Source organism: Ambystoma mexicanum, chromosome 8, assembly GCF_040938575.1.
Source record: "Ambystoma mexicanum isolate Mex_15411 chromosome 8, UKY_AmexF1_1, whole genome shotgun sequence".
NCBI lineage: Eukaryota > Metazoa > Chordata > Amphibia > Caudata > Ambystomatidae > Ambystoma > Ambystoma mexicanum.
The window spans coordinates 177,683,725-177,696,180 of record NC_090929.1 but is presented as its reverse complement, the minus strand read 5'-3'; the positions used below and the strand labels follow the sequence as shown (position 1 = coordinate 177,696,180).

The 12,456-nt window shown below is 52.3% G+C and overlaps 1 protein-coding gene across 6 annotated transcripts in view; it reads left to right on the top strand.

Annotated features, from left to right (window-relative positions):
- SEC16A (SEC16 homolog A, endoplasmic reticulum export factor) overlaps positions 1-12,456 on the top strand; it is a 1,467,667-nt gene that overhangs the window by 359,263 nt on the left and 1,095,948 nt on the right. The window lies entirely within an intron of this gene.

Genomic DNA, 12,456 nt, shown 5'->3' with positions numbered 1-12,456 from the left:
AAGTGCAGGGGTTGGCTCGGTCTGAGGGGCTGTGTGTGTGGGGGGGGGATGGAGGAGAGGAGGGGGAGAGATCTCACTCCAGGAGAGAGGAGTGGTTAGAGGGGGAGGTCTGAGGAGATCAGAACATACAGGGTGTGCCCTGCAGAGTGAGTCGGGCCAGAGGGAAGAATAGAGAAAGAGAATTGCAGAGGTTGCAAAAGAGTCCAGAGGAGGGACAGGAAGTGTCCAGGTGGATGTTAAGATCTCAGAAGAGGAGTTCAGTCGTAGAGTGCAGTAGGGAGGCAGAGAGGTCCGCCCACTCAGAGGAAGGAGGTTACCTGACCAGGTGGGAGCTATATAGTTGCCACAGTGAGACAGCAGCCAGGAGAGAGAGACTGCAGACCAGACATTCAAAGGAGGAGTAGACCTGCATAGGAATGATAGAGGCAGGGATCCACTCCGGGAAGATCAAGGCTACACCTCCACCGGAACGGTTGGATCTGGGCACAGACAGGATCTTGTAGCCATCAGGGAGGAGAGTGTCAAAACTCAGAACAGATCTGGCCATGAACCACTGCTGCTTCATTGGTACTATTTGAGTTATGTTTACAGGATCTCTCTGTTAACATATTGCTGAGTCAAAGTGTGCCTTCCCTAGAACTTTATTCAGGCTCATTTGTTTAAACTACAACAAGAAACTAAGGTATGTACATAGAATGCTCCCAACAGTTTTTAGCTGCCTGTCCCACGAAATTCCATGTCGGTGCTCTAAAAAGATTTTTCCCAAAAATGTCACTTCTTGCATCAGGGAATTGTTACCTATGAATTCTTCGGTTTTGGATAAAAGGCAGTTCAGAACCCCACTGCGAATTTCACTCTGCCTCACTTCTGAGCTCTCAACCAATACATTCCCAGCTGGCTCCCCTGGGGAAAAATGTGTTAAATTACGTAAATATAGAAATAGGAACATTACCTCCCTATACTAAGTCAATTCTTGAACCCCATACAAGTAACCTCACTCATTGTGAATAACCAGAAGCGTGCCTTGCCAAAGTGCACTTGACTGGACCAAAGCCACATGGACCTATTGCTATTCCCATTTTTTGTTTTATTTTTTATTTTTATAAAGGTTCATAGACGTGTACTTTAAAAAAAAAAAAAGCAGTTGGAAAGAAATTGGCATTTTTGAATTCTTAAAGACCTGTGGCACTGTGTCCTACAGTTTAAAGTAAACCCCCATGCAGTTCAATTTTTGAGAGGGCATGTTCAATAAAGTCTTTTCATGCACAGGCACCTAATTAAAGAGAATCATTTTTAATGTGTTGTGAAACCTGTCTTTTTATTCATGTTGCCATGTACCTCCCCCCCGGGTTTCCCTGAAGCCAGACGTTTTCTTACCTACTGATGACCCTATATCAATTTGTTGCCCCACCATCATAAGCAGCCATGTGTTTGTGCAGTCTGTGTATACTGGCGGTACATTTATATTTTCTACAATTTATTAATGACTTTTAAAAATATAATGTATTCTGTTTTTAACCTCAGGCCCAGCTTTGGGTAACCCACAAATGTGCCTACTCTGGACGAGACACTTCTCTAATTTTTCAGCATTATTCTATTTGAGATGATTACTTTTTTTATGGCATGTTTTCCTCCCCCCCACCCCACACAGTATCTCGAGCGCTGCTGTCTACTTATAGAAATGATGCGGCATAGGGCAGCGTCAATCCGGGTTTTCTCCGCCAGTGGTCGACCGGCTTTCCAGGTTCCAAGGCCATTCGTTCCATGTCGGGGCTTGTTTTTGGGCCGGGCCAAGGGCGCTTGAGGGTCTCAGGACGTGGCCTATGTATTGCCAAACCCCTCTTGAAATTGCAGCCAGTCTGTCTCTATTTGGGTACTTGAACCATATAAAGCTGCAGTAAGTCTTTCCATTAGGAATATGTCTTTGGCAATCATCACCCATTCTTTCTTCGAGGGGAGGGCAGGCCTCTTCCACGTTCTAGCGCGGGCCGCTCTGGCTGCCAACAATAGGGAGTGCGAGAGGTCCGGTAATTTTTCCCAGTGGTTATCCTTATGCTGCAGGCCAAACAGTATCAATATCGGGTCCAGCGGGAGCACACCTTCTCCCGCCTCTTTCAGCCAGCTAAGGACTTCGGTGCAATACGTTTGGACCGTCCCGCATGTCCACCACATGTGCCAATAGTTTGCCCTTTCCCCACACCCGTGCCAGCAAAGGGGGATTACGTCTGGGAACATCCTAGAAAGTGTGATCGGGTCATACTGCCATCTGTGCAGGAGTTTGACAGCATGGGTTTTGTATTGGCAGGAGATCGAGGTCTTAAATGATCTACTGTTATGACTGTCCCAACCCGGATGAATAAAGATTTCCTGGGCCTAGGCGGGCCTACCCACCCCACACAAATGGCTCATCACCCACCCTACAATACGGCTCATGCAACACTGGGAGAAGGGGTGGCACTCCCCTCATCGAGGAACCCACTTATGCAATGGCAGCAAGACTCAAGCTAATTACATGGAACGTTAGAGGGATGGGAACATACATAAGAAGAAACCGGATTTTTTCTTATCTAAAGAGGAAAAAAATATCATTGGCCCTCCTGCAAGAAACACATCTCACCTTGGAGGCCACAGACAAAATCCTGAAATACTGGGGAGGCCAGGGTAGCGGCGCATCCTTCTCAAAGTACGCAAGAGGAGTCTATACATGGGTGAGCCCGGACACACCATTTCAACAAATGGGAACGGAGCTGGATAAAGAGGGCAGGTATGCAATAGTGTGGGGCATGCTTGAGAACACTCCCCTGTGTATAGTAAACTCGTATTTTCCCCAGCACAATATACCCTCACACATCAAGGACCTATGCGCAAAATTGCTGCACTACCGAGAGTATACGTTCATATGGGGGGGGGACTTCAACTCTATTATGAACCCGGAACTGGACAGATCGACAGCTCCACGCATGCCCCATAGCGCCTCTCCTGGGGCCCTCCCCAGGATGGTGGCAGACCTACACCTGACGGACATTTGGAGAGACCTCCACCCCTCGGATAGATCATATTCATTCTACTCGGCTCCCCATAGCCTCCACACGAGACTGGACTACTTCTTCATCGCCAACGAACTAACCCCGCAAGTTGAATTGGCAGAATACATGGGCAGAACAATATCTGATCACTCCCCCTTGCTGTTGCAGCTCTCCCTCAAGGGCCCCCGCCCCCCCATCCCGACGTGGCGCATGCCATCAGATGCCTTGACCGACCCAGCATTCAAGGAAACCCTAAGAGAAAAGCTGGAAGAATATTTAGCGATAAATAAGGGTTCGGTCGAGAAGTGGAGCACGCTTTGGGAGGCGCTGAAAGTAGTGACAAGGGGGGAGATAATCGCCGAGGCGGGCGGGATCAGGCGACAACTGAGGAGAGAACTGGAGGTCGTGGAGGAGAGAATAAAGCGACTTGAAAGTGGCGCCCCACCAACCACCGAAAGGGAGGCTGAACTGAAACTGATCAGAGAGGATTGCAGGGAGGCATGGGAAAGACTCTCGAAGTTTGACTTCTCTGTGCGCACCTCGAAGGCCCACAGGGAAGCTGACAAACCGGGCAGAATACTCGCATGGCTATGTAGGAAAGAGCACCCGAGACAGGCCCTCAAGGAGATCAAAGATACGAACGAAAAGACCTGCAGAACACGACAAGAGATTAATGATACCTTCACGGAATTCTATAACGACCTATACACTCATGAGACGAAGGTCCCCATAGCAGATATAAAGGATACGCTGGCTGAGGTGGGACTGCCTAGGCTGAGCCAGGAACAACAGGACAAACTTGGGGAGCCTATTACGGTGGAGGACATCACAGATGCAATCAGATCCCTCTCCACAGGCAAGGCTCCTGGCACAGATGGACTCATCCCAGAATTCTACAAGGCCTACGAGGAGATCACCTCTCCTATACTACACGCAGTATATACGGAGGCATACGAGTCGGGCACTCTCCCTAACACTATGAGAGAAACCCTCATCGTCCCGATGCTCAAGCCAGGCAAACCAGCCGATAGATGTGACTCATATCGCCCACTGGCGCTCCTAAACTACGACGGCAAAATATTGACGACCATATTGGCCAAAAGGCTCTCGAGGGTGATCGGTTCCCTGGTACATGAGGACCAGAATGGCTTCGTTCCGGGGCGTAACACCTCCGCCAATCTCAGGAGGCTCCAACATATCATTTCACAGACGTCCGAAAGCGAGGAAGATCTAGCAGTACTCTCACTGGATGCCATAAAAGCCTTTGACTCTATTTACTGGGAGTGGCTGATCGAAACCCTGAGGGAGTTCGGACTTGGCGAACACTTCATCCGCTGGATAGAGGTCCTGTACAGCGACCCATTGGCAAGAGTTAAAACGGGTGTCATGATATCGAGGGCCTGGCCCATCCAGAGGGGTACCAGACAGGGATGCCCACTGTCTCCAATGCTGTACATTCTAGGCCTGGAACCGGTGGCAATATACTTCAGGAAGCAGTTCTTTGACGCTGGCATCAGCATTGGAGGATCAGACAACATCATCTCGTTATATGCCGACGACGTCCTCCTATACCTGCGCGACCCCTTGGAGAATGCCCCGATTGTATTGGATGTTCTGGACAACTTTGCAAGATACTCGGGGATAAGATTTAGCAGGCAGAAGTCTTGCGCGTTCCCACTAGCAAGACTGAAAAATAAACCTGAGGAGGAGCTTCCTGAGATCGGGATCCGTTGGCAGGTGGACACTTTTCGATACCTAGGCCTCAACATCACACATTCACCAATATCCACCCACAAAGCCAACACGGAGGCCGCAATGGGCGGAGTGCGGAGATCCATACAGTTCTGGTCAAAGCTCCCGCTCTCCATGATGGGGAGGGCGGCGATAGCTAAAATGATAATCCTCCCCAGGTTCCTCTACTATTTCACCAACGTGATGTATTACATTCCCCCACCCTTTTTCAGGACACTCGACTCTCTGATCAGGGACTTCCTCTGGGGACGAGCCCGGCACCGACTCACACTGAATACCCTCACACTCCCTTACGCAGAGGGCGGCATTCAGCTCCCCGACTTCCAGAGATACTTTCTGGCGGCTCAGTCGACACACCTGGCAAAATGGCTCTCAGATGAACCTTCAGCTGAGCTAGAACTTCTATCCCACTCCTCTTCACCGCTGTATCCCAAGGAGCTACTCTGGAACCCCCGACTTGGACCCCCCAACCCACCCACTATACTAGAGGTTGGAAGGCGGGTATGGAACAAGGTGAGATCCATGGCGGGCCTGCAACGCTCTTATACACCCGACACCCCCATGATGACGGATGTCTGCAAAACCTCCACCGACCTGGCAACTATGAGGAGATGGGAGAACCATGGTCTCTACACATGGGGGGACATGTTTCATGATGGCCTCTTCAGGGACTTCGAGTCGCTTCGAGAAGGAGATGGACTACCACTGGGCCATTTCCTCTGGTACCAAAAAGTGAGACATGTGGCCAGAAAGAACTGGGTCGCATGGCCTGAGGAACCAGAAACTCACCCCCTCCTGAGAGAAATGTATGACGTTGGTGACGGATGGAGACCGACGTCCAGGTTGTACACTCAACTGAACGATCGACCCAACCCAAAGAGCGCCCGGCTGAAGGTAAAATGGGAGGCAGACCTCCGGACTGAAATCACAGAGGCCGAATGGGCGAGAGCCCTGATATATCCAAAGGAGGTATCCAGAAACGCCAGGTTTAGACTGATCCAACTGAACGTACTCTACAGAACGTATATGACCCCTCACCGGATATCCACGTTCAACAACAAAGCGGACTCAAGGTGCCCCTGGTGCTCCTCAGACCTGGCGGACATGATTCACATGTTTTGGACCTGTTCCAAATCTCAGAAACTCTGGCAGGCCGCTGAACGGACCTGCAGGAATGCTGGCCTAGAAACTTACGAGTGGACACCCAAGGAGTGCCTACTGGGCACCTATCCGAGACTTGGTAAAATCAAACACTTGACGAAGCTTATGGATATGGCCTGCCTTCTAGTTAAGAGAACAATTGCCATGGCCTGGAAGGCCCCAGCGGGCCCCAGGTATGACCCCTGGATCAGGGAAATGGAAAGATGGACTACGGCTGAGACTGTAGCCTGGGAGGAGGGAAACAAATGTGGCGGCGACGATGTGAGCAATGTGCTGGAGGCCTGGAAAGCCCTCCTTAGAGACATGGTCTTTGCAACGAGCTACAAACCTCCTTGAACCCACCCCCCTTGCATCCTAGAAAGCAACAGACACTACAGATTAGCCCACCACACCCAAGGGCTCCACCCAGCAACTGTACTGAGGGAGCAAAGCCGATACCCGCCTCCGGACCCACTCCCCGAACCTGGCGACATTGATTAAGAAACCACACCGAGAGTTGGGACAGTCACTGTTACTGTTATTGTTATTTCTTTTCTCTTCTTTTCCCTTTCTTCCTTAGTTTGTTTGTTCTTTATTAATAGTTTTGTCGTTGGTTATAAGCTGATCACCATATCACATTTACGCCAGTTATTGCATTTTGAATGTAACTGCTTTCAGAATCTTATCCTTGTACAAGTTTACTCACAAATGCCAATAAAGACATTTAAAAATAAATTAAATGATCTACTACAGAGTCGCCCCCAGAGCCCGTCTCCGATCCTACAACCCAAGTCTCTTTCCCATTTCCTCCTGAGGCTTTTGGTGGTTCCCTCCCGGGGGGGTTAAAAGGGCAGAGTAAAGGAGTGAGATGAGGCCTCTCATTTCTACATGGGTATCTAAGATTTTTTCAACTGGGGTGAGTTTTCTTTGTAATTTGGGCTTTAGTTTTGGTTTCATTAGGATTCCCTTGAGTCTCAGGTAGAGGAGTGGGGAGAGCCTACCTATTCCCAAGGATTCTTCAAGCTCCTGGATGCTTTTAAAGGACTCCTCCCTGACGAACTGACCAACTCTGCATAGGCCCGCGCCAAACCAGGGCTGATGGTGTTCATGGCCTGGGATTTCCTCTAAAACTGGTGTGGACCAGATGTGACTCATGGGGGAGGGCCAAGTGGTCATCTTCTCACCGTGTCCCTTACCCTCCAACGCCTTCCACATTGTTACTAGTATTGGGTGATCCCTGATTCTCCTTGGCAGCTTTTTCATCGGGACCCACAACCATTCACCCACTGTGACCGGGCTCAGGAGGGAGTTTTCGAGAAAGACCCATAGTTTGTTGTGGTCCTCTCTGAGGTGGGGGGGCCAGGGTTCTGAGCTGGGCTGCTCTGTGGTAAGTTTGTAGGTCTGGGAGGCCGACCCCCCCCCCTCTATCCTTGGGCAGGGTGAGTGTTTCGGAACCTATTCTGGGTCTCTGGCCTTGCCATATGAATCTCATTATACGTTTTTTGGCTTCTTTAAGAAGTGTGTCTGGGGCTTCCAAAGGGAGCATCTGGAAAATGTACAGGACCCTGGGGAGAAGATTCATCTTTACGGCGTTGATCCTTCCCATCCACGAGATTTGCCCCTTACCCCATTTCTCCATATTTTTAAATAAGTTGTCAAACAGCGGGGGGTAATTTGCCTGGCTTAGATCTTCGTGGGGCCGGACAATGTTGATCCCCAGGTATTTAATCCCTTTGGTGCGAATTTGGAACCCCAGGGGGGACAGCTCCGTGAGGTCCCTGTTTGCGTCTGGGGCAAAGGGGAAGATCATTGACTTCCCTATGTTCATCCTGAAGCCTGGGAATTGGCCGAACCGTCAATAACCCGAACGGCCGCCGGGACCGAGCTAGTAGGTTCCCTCAGGTGGAGCAGTATGTCATCTGCATAGAGGCTGAGCTTGAAGGTCCGACCTCCAACAGCAATACCGCGGACCATCGGGGCACATCTGATGTACTCCGAGTATTTCCATGGTCATAGCGAACAGGATTGGGGAGAGGGGGCAGCCCTGCCTCGTCCCCCTTTGAAGGCTGAATGTTCGTGAAAGGCGACCATTCACCGTGACTCTAGCCGAGGGGTCTGTGTATAAGGCCTTAATGGCTCGCCTGATTCCCTCGCCAAAGCCCAGTTTGACAAGGACTCCATGTAGAAACTCCCAGTCCACCCTGTCGAACGCCTTTTCGGCGTCGATGGCCACCAAGACAGGGATGTCTCCCTTCGGCGCCGCTTCCTTCATCAGTTGCAGGGTCTTTTGGAGGGTGTCCGCCCCCTGTATGAAGCCAACCTGGTCGGAGTGGATGAGTACCGGCATATGGCTGTCTAGTCTCGTGGCTATGATCCTGGTGAACAGTTTAGCGTCCACATTCAGGAGGGAGATTGGTCTATATGACCGGCAGTCTGTTGGATCTTTGCCCTCCTTCGGGATCACTGTTATCAGTGCTTTTCCAAAAGACGGAGGCACCCTCCCGGTCCTCATGATATTTGTGAATAGGCCCGCCAGAAACCCCGCTAGTAGGCCTCCAAAGGCCTTATAGAAGCCTGCGGTAAATCCGTCCTCCCCGGGGGCCCTGCCTAGCTTAAGACCCGATATTGCCTTGAGTACCTCCTCACTCGTTATTGGGGTGTCTAAAGCTGATGCCTCTGGGGGGTCCATCACAGGTAATGTTACTCCTCCGAGGTATGCTCCCAGTGCCTCCGCCTCCACTTCTCCTTCCCTCCCGTAGAGAGTCTCATAGAACCCTGCGAATTCCTCCACTATTCCCTCGGGATCCGTTTTTGTCCCCTCATCCCTGCATGAGATCCTTGACACCCATCTATCTCTCCGTTGGCCCCGGAGTTTGGCCGCCAGCATGGTGTCGGCCTTATCCCCTTTCTCATAATACCTTTGGCGCAGGTGTTGGAGGCCCGCTGCAAGTTTCCCCATCTCCAATGCTCTCAGCTCTTGCCTTTTCTCTCTTGCATCCCCCAAGTCCCTTTCCCTCTCCTCATCCCTCTTCCCTTCAGATCCCTCCAATGCTATTATCTCCGCCCATAGCCTATGAGCCAGGAGGGTCTGGTCCTTTTTTTGGAAGCCCCCTCTCTAATCAGAACACCCCTCCAGGTCACCTTTGCTGCCTCCCAGACTGTGTCTATGTTGACTTCACCCGTGTTATTGAGTTCTCCATCTCCTCCTTAAAAACCACATCCCTTAGCAGGAAATCATTGCATTTCCACAGGGATTCTCTGGGTTTCAGACCCAATACACTAATATCTGCCCAGACCATGTCGTGGTCCGACCAGCTAACCGGGCGGATGATGCAGGACTCCACTCGGCTCATGTTCTGGTGCCCCTTGAAAAGATAATCTATTCTCGTTCTGGTGCCATGGACCGCTGAGTAGAAGGTGTATCCCTTACCCTCCGGATGCAATTCCCTCCATGTGTCCACGAGCCCATAGCCCCACATTAGCTCCCGGAATTTCCCCTGGGGTCTGCCCCCTCAGCTGCCTAACGGGATGGCCCCTCCACTATGATCTAGTTCCCGATTTGCCCACATGTTAAAGTCTCCCCAGTATAAGGAGCACCTCCGTCCTGGCCATTATTCAGAAATTCAACCTGGCCCACATTAGGACAATAGATCGCTGCTAGGGAGACCCTGGAGTTGTGCAAGTCACCTGATATAATCATGGCTCTACCGTCTTCCCTCCCCCACCTGGTTACCTCTGTGAGTCTCTGGTTTCTCTGCAGGATGATCCCGACTCCACTCAGTTTCGTGGGAGTGGATTCCCAGAAGGTCTGGCCCACGTGTGCTCCCGGGATGGCCCTCTCCTCTCCCGTGACCGTTCTAGTTTCCTGTACGAAGAGGATATCTATTTTAGCGTTCTTCATTTCCCTCCCCAAGAGGGAGCGCTTTGCTGGGGAGTTCAGACCCTTTACATTGAGTGAGCCAATTCTCAGTGACTCAGCCCGGCCCCTATTCTCATTGTCCGCCATTGGGTCCTTGTCTTGTCTATACCGTCTTCCCGGATCTGTTCTTGCTGCCACCTTCCAATGTGGTTTTGAGACTGTGTGGGTCCCCAAGATCCCAAACCCCAACACCCTCCCTTCCCTCCTCCCCCCACCCCCTCTTTATCATGACGCCTGCCAATGGGCAAGCCACCAGGGTGAATGCAAGTCCATCCACCGCAGCCCCCTTGTTAAGCTCAGCGTCCCCGGCCGGGGCTGTTTGATTCAATCTCTCAGTCTCACTAATAGTGAGCCTCTGATCACTTAGTCCCCTTCGGCTTCCGTTGTGGGGGTGTTAAGTTTCTTGAATTTCCTTTGGCCCTTTATCTTCTTCTTTGTGGACCAGGGACCCTCCGGTTCCCTCACAGCGCTCCGAGGCTCTTGCACCTCCATCTCGTTTCCTTCCTCTGGGGTACCCCCTTTGAGTACCTGCAGCACTTGGGATGCCTCCTTGCCGCCGCTTACTCTATAGTCCACTCCTGAGCGTTCAAAAGACAAGGCGAATGGGAAGGACCACCTGTATCTTATGTCTTGGCTGGTGAGCCACTGGGTGAGTGGCCGGCACTCTCTTCTGCGGGTAAGAGTGAAAGCCGAGATGTCCTGGTAAATCCTCACTGTGTCTCCTTCGAACAAGAAACTCTCCAGCCTTCTCGCTTTCTTGAGGACCTCCATTTTCTCTCTGTATCGGAGGAAGCGCACAACTATGGACCTTGGGCAGCCCCTCGCTCCACCTTCCCCTCGGTGGGCTCTTTCCAGCTGGACTTCCTTGCCCCCCTCGAGTGTGAAGAGTTGATTGATGAGGCCCTGAACCTTTCTCCCCACGTCTGCAGCAGTCTCACCTCTGTTGAGTCACACCCATAATGTGCAGGTTGTTTCGGCGTTCTCTGTTCTCTAGGTCGTCCATTTTCAGGGCTATATCCTCCTCTCTGATTTCTAGGTCTGTTAGCCTCGCTTCGTATTTCATGTCTAACAGGTCCATTTGGAGGTGGTTGTTGTCCATTCCCTCCATTTTTTCCTCGAGCGTCTCCACTCTCCCCCTGAGATCGACTATAGAGGCTTGTATGTCCGTTCGAATCGCTTTTATCTCCTGGAGGATGTCCTTGAGGTCGTCCTTCGTTAGCACTGCGGGGGGGAGGGGGTCGGCACTTGAAGGCATGGTGACTCTGTGTGGATCACCGAGGGGTGCGTCGGACCGGCGGAAGCGTTGGAGGGAGCGGATTGCGCATGTGGGCTGAGTTGGTTCCAGGGCTCCGGTCTCTGGGTGCCCTTTGGAGTATGGGTGGGGGCTGGGGGTGCCTCTCACCCTGCCTTAATGCCTTGAGGTTTCCTCTGGTCGTCTTGGGCCCTTCCCTCTTCCGCGGAGGCAAGCTTGCAAGTGATGGCTCCGGTCCTCACGAGGTGGGCTAGGATTGTGATTGGGGCCCGTTTCCTCAGATGCGTCACAGCTGAAATGTTCCGGGGGGACCCCTGTACTCCAAGGGGGAGGGCCGTGCCAGCTTTTATGGGGTGAGTTGCACTGGTCCGTGCCCGGAGGGTGCCGGGGGGGGGGCCAAACCCAGTCCGCCGAGTATCAGTTCTCCCCCCTGCGCTCCTCACCTTCTCCGGGCCGTCGAGGGCCTCCACATGTCCATTGTGGGCTCGGACCACTTCACTGGGGGCTCCTTTTCAAGTAGGCCTCCGTGCGCGGGGGATGGGTCGGGAGGCTCCGGGAGTCCTGATTTGCTGCTAGTTGTCCGCACCGGAGCGGTTCTTGGTGGCGTGGGGCTCCCACCAGGGCGCCCCACTCGTCACTGGCCTTGTGCGATGTCCACACGCCACCAAGGCAGAGCTCCGGGGCCCGCTCGGCGTCTGCGCACAGCAGGGGGCGTGCTCCGGCGTCCCCCCCCCTCGGTGTTATGGGCGCGGGCCGCGGCAGCAGAGACGACGATCAGCTGCTCCGGGTTCCGCGGCAGGTCCGGCCGAGAGATGACGCCCTCAGTGGCTCCGCTGCACGGCCTCCGAAAAGGTGTCCTCTCTGTTGCTCGGCGAGCGGGGCCTCAGATCGGGGCCAGGCTATATCCACTTTGGGAGGGGCGCTCGATTCTTTGAGCCGCTGCCGCGGTGGCGCACGTTCCCGTCGGGGTTACTCCAAACTCCCGGGCGGGGATTGGCTCAGAGTGCTAGGCCCTGCGGTGGTGGAGGAGCGCTGGTCTCACATGTCCAGCATGCTCCGCGCCCCCTGGCGGTCCATCCTTCGAAGCAAATCTTTTAAGTCATCCACCACACCAACATTTTGAAAAATAACCCACTTTATTGGCAGACTTAATACAAGGTTCTTATAATGGCATGGTGGGAATTCAATTTGAGCATATGTCATGAGCTTGCACACACTTTCAAGTTGAATCCACTGTGCTGCTAGTTAGTGTTCCTTTTGATAAAGGCTTTACTTTGCATATTAGGGCAATTCTAGGATTATGGGCCAATTCTGGAATCTACTAGCCCCGTAAATTTCACTTCACTTATTTGTGTGTAGACTGCCGC